Raw genomic sequence first — 5,167 nt, 5'->3', positions numbered from 1 at the left:
TTCAAGAGAAATTTTCATGTTTAGAGGAAACTCATAAAACTCTTGAAATACAAATTTTCATGTTCGGGGTTCCATCCGGAAAGCTGCTGGGGTTCCTCGTATCTCATCGGAGGATTGAGGAAAGCCCCAACAAGATCAGACCCATCGACCAGATGCTGCCGCCAACCAGGTTAAAGGAAGTTCAGAAACTAACGGGATGCATTGATGCTCTGAGCAGGTTCATCTCAAGGCTGAGGGAAAAGAGACTACCACTCTTCAAACTCCTGAAGAAAAACGACCACTTCCTGTGGATACCAGAGGTGGTAACAACATTCTAAGAACTCAAAAGGTACCTCTCAACCCCTCCCGTACTAACTGCGCCTCGGCCCAACGAGGAGCTCTTGCTCTATGTTGCCGTGACACCACAGGTCGCAAGCGCGGTCCTGATCGCCGAGCGAGAGGGCCTCCAGCGACCAGTATACTACATCAGCGAGGTTTTACACGATGCCAAGGCTCGATACCCACAGGCTCATAAACTGTTGTATGCCATCATGATAGCCTCTCGCAAGCTCAGACACTACTTTCAAGCTCACAAAATCAAGGTGATATCCTTGTTCCTAATTAGGGAAATTCTCCACAATAGAGATGCAACAGGGAGAACAGCAAAGTGGGCAGTAGAGCTCAGGGGATTCGACCTTCAGTTCGTCCCCCAAACTTCGATCAAGTCCCAGGTGCTGGCTAATTTTGTAGCCGAGTGGTCGTCCTTTGAGCCCGAGCAAGTGCAGCGACCGGAGGCAAACGAGCACTGGACCTTGCATTTCGACGGGTCATTCACGCTAAAGTTGCTGAAGCTGGGGTGGTTTTGACCTCACCCACTGGTGACATCCTCAGGTACGTCGTTCAATTATATTTTCCAGCCACTAATAACACAGCTGAATATGAGGGCCTCTTGTGCGGAATACGAGCAGCCTCCACACTTGGGATTAAACGATCATTAGCGATAGGGGACTCGCTACTAGTTGTAAACTAGGTGCAAAAGGAGTTTCAGTGCTCTGACCCGACAATGGCGGCATACCTCACCGAAGTAAGAAAAATAGAGTGATGCTTGATCGGCTTTGAGGTCAAGCAGGTCCCTCGCAATGACAACTTCCTAGCCAATGAGTTGCCCCATCTAGATTCTCGAGAATCTGTCCTGGTCGGAGTCTTTGAAGAAAGACTCTCACGACCATCCATCACGGTCTCAAGCCAAGGTGAAGGGGATGCTCCGCTCAAAAACGGAGCACCCGAGGCAACACCTTTGGAGGCAACGTCTCCTTCGGTGCCGTCGAACTCAGGCGACCATCATGTGGTTGCCCTGCTCGGTTCGGGTACAACCTGAATGGATTAGATATTGGACTACCTTCAGAACCAAGGAGCCCCCGACGATGATGCGTTAGCAGAAAAGGTCTCACGGCAAGCCCGCAGATACTCCCTGGTAGAGGGATGCCTCTACCGCTGAGGGAGCAACGGCCTCTTACTGAAATGCATCACTCAGGAAGAGGGGAGCACAGTGCTCTCTGATATCCATGGAGGCATATGTCGTAGCCACGCTTCATACCGCACTCTGGAAGGAAAAGTGTTCTGGTAAGGATTTTATTGGCCCACTGCCCTCCAGGATGCCTGCGAGCTGGTGAAACGGTGCGAGTCGTGTTATTACCACAGCTGAAATACCAACCTACCAGCCCAGGCACTGCAAACCATCCCACTCTCTTGGCCTTTCACTGTCTAGGGACTCGATATCGTGGGACCATTCCCTAAGGCCCCAGGCGGTTTTGAGTTCCTGTTCGTGGCAATCGACTAGTTCAGTAAGTGGATCGAGGCCAAGTCCAACAGGAAGATCACCGCCGCAGTAGCGATTAAGTTTATACGGGAGCTGATAGTGCGGTTTGGCAGTCCAAACCGCATAATTAAGGACAACGGAACTCAATTCACCAGTAGTGCTTTCCAAGACTAGTGCAAGGAAATCGGGACCAAGATTTGCTATGCATTTGTGGCTCACCCTGAAAGCAACAGACAAGTCGAGAGGGCAAATGGGATGATACTGCAAGGGAAGAAAACCCGAGTTTTTGATCGGCTTAAAAGCTATTCAAGATATTTGGTGGATAAACTCCCCACAATACTCTAGTCTCTACGGACGACCTCTAGTCGGGCCACGGCCTAAACCCCTTTCTTCTTGCTCTTTGGCGCGGAAGCCATGCTCCCCTCCGAAAAGGCTCTCCAGTCACCCCGAGTCAGCAACCACTCGAACAACAACCAAGTGGCGTGACGAGAGGACGACATAAACCTGATCGAAGAGTTCCACAATCGTGCTCTGATTCGAGCCGCTCGGTATCAGCAAAGCCTCAGACGCTACCACGATCGAAGGGTACGACAACGAACACTGGTTGTAGACGACCTCGTCCTTAGGCAAATTCAGAATAAGGTCGGTCGGAATAAACTCTCCCCTAAATGGGAGGGACCCTACAAGGTGGTCGATGTCACCCGACCTGGTGCGGTCAAGTTAGCCATAGAGGACGGCCGTGAATTATACACTTCTGGAATATTGCCCTGTTGCGCAAGTTCTATGTGTAGGATCGCTCGAAAAAAGGTCTATTTTCTCTATTTTGTAGGACCATCCAGACGAGCGTGGAATACGACCTGTACGTTCTTAAATTAAAAAACCAGACTCCTTGCTTTGCAGGACCTCTCGACCAAAAACGGACTCCACGCAAATTGGTCCTCCGTCCACAATGCCCGACCACACTTGACGACCACTACCAAACCTGGTGACCAGGGCGACAAACAACAAAGCGGCCACAGACTCCCGAGCAGGGTGAAGCCCAATCTCGTATGCTCACGAGATAACAGGGGTGCGGGCGGCCGAAAAATACGACGACCGGACCACGAGTCCTCACTCGGGTCGAGCGCTGGTCACCACCGACGGACTTATCGAGCTATGGCTGTTCTACCTGCCAAAAGCCCCACTAGCGAGCAGAACAGGACAAGCGGAGATAATTCTCCGCATCGACACTAGGAAAGTTTTTTTTGAAAAAATCCAAGCACTGGTCCAGGCCAATCCATCTGAGAAACTACGGAACTCCGTTTTTTATCCTCTGAACATCGGCAAGGGTCAGGGAGGGGCCGCAACGAAGACGAACACTGTATGACCCTAGCAAAGTCCATTCAAGAGGAGGAGGGGTTACAAGCCGAATGGTTACACCCACTCGGGCCAGCTATCCCAATACTTACCTGTCCTATCCTCCCTAATCTAGTGATCAGCGCGAGGTTGACGTATAAAGCCCGCCAGACACTCACCTCTATCTGCCCCTGAATGAGTCAAGGAACCTCTTATACTCCTCCATGGGATGGAAGCTCACCACTCCGGGGATCGGATGGCGACCAGTGTAGGGCCAGGATGCGCGACCGACACAAAGGCCCTGCTAGAGCTGTTGACCGGCTCCAGCACTCCCCGAAGACCTCCCTTCTGCTTCTCCAACTCTTCTTCTTCATCGATCTCCTTCTCCAAAAGGCTCTAATCAATCCCCTCCTCGTCATCTGAAATATCGATGACATCCGCCAGGGGGTCCGCCCAGGCAGGAGAGCGGGATGGCCTCGCAAAGGATGGCTTTATGTAGAACGGCGTAAGCTTGACGGTCATGGGAGCCATTCAGGTGGGTATCAACTCTGATCTTGTCATCATGACCACGACAAAAGATTTGTCTTGAAGCACCACGACAAGCGGATCCTGGATGGGAAGTAAATCCCCCTCCGCCGGTTCATCCAAAATCGTCAACCTCATCGGTGAGATGGGAGGGGAGCGCGCCATGACCTCTGGGTCTGTCTACGCTATGGAGCCGAGCGCGAGATGGGATGAAGAAACTGGACTCTAGGAGCAAAAAAGCTTGAAGGAAGGAAAGAATGCAAAAGGAGGACTCGAAGGACCCTCAAACACCCGTTCCTTAAAAAGACTACAACAGCATCCCAACCAACACAGCAATCAAACCGCTCAAAACCCGATGGGGCATGCTGAAAGAGCCAAGAGTCCTTCAGGTCCAACGGCAATAAATATGCCTCCCCCTTTCTTCTCTCCCAAGGCACTTGAAACCTCCCCCTGTGATGCGGAACTCAAAGGTTGAACTTTGAGGACGGACGACGTCAATAACCACTCCTGGGGCGAACTACGTTTGGCCTGGGACCTAGGTGGTAGGATCAGGCCGAACCACAATCACGAGGGAGCTTGGGGGCTATTGTCGCTGTATCAAGTAAAGGGGTACCCCGGCTAACAGGCCTCATGAAGAGTGCAAACAGCCAGGGGAACATCTCCTAAAAAATCTAATCAGTCGATGAGCTACCCCGACTAGTGCAAAGCCTCCAGCGACCAATCTCACTACACCTTCACACAATCCCACGACTTGCCCCCCTGGTCGCGGGACTAGATTGGACACTTGCCGAACGTATCTCTTCACCAGGCACGGCCCCGACGGATAAGGTCATGGGCAGTGCAGGGGCGTTGTCCCATCCCGTAGCATTAAAGGCTACGAAGTGAGACTCTATAGGCTGGCGCAGCGCCGCACGACAGATGGGATGTTGTCAGCCATCCGACAGGGCGTGTGGACAGAGATGGTGTAGAGAGGCAAGTGGATGGGGACAGTGCGCAGAGGCAAGTGGACAAGGATGGCGCAGAGAGGCAAGCAGACGAGGACGGTGCAGAAGGGCACCGTTCCGTCCTGTTGCATTAAATGCAACAGGATAAGGCTCTACGGGCTAAGCAAAGATATCGCGCAGCAACACGATATACAATGTTGTCAGAGCAAGTTGCATGTCTGGTACTCCATAATGATGATTTGAGTTAGATATTAGAATAAGCAGAGGTCATCTGTGTAAAGCCCGCATGTTAGTTCTCCCTCTCCCTACTATATAAAGGGATGAGGACCCCGTTGTAACGAAGACAGATCAATTCTGGCAAACTGCTAGAACACCATTGTAACAAAGTGAGATCTACTATAACACAAAACACATGATGTAGGGTTGTTATCTTCTAGGAGACCCGAACCTGTATAACCGCTGGTGTCCCCGAATCCTTCATCTACACACATAGACACACTCACTCCTTGAAATGTCGTTTATGCACCCACTGTCCGACATACCATGGAATCACTGTCAGGGATTT

Source organism: Phragmites australis, chromosome 3 (genome assembly GCF_958298935.1).
Source record: "Phragmites australis chromosome 3, lpPhrAust1.1, whole genome shotgun sequence".
Classification (NCBI taxonomy): Eukaryota; Viridiplantae; Streptophyta; class Magnoliopsida; order Poales; family Poaceae; genus Phragmites; species Phragmites australis.
Note: the sequence above shows the minus strand (reverse complement) of the source record.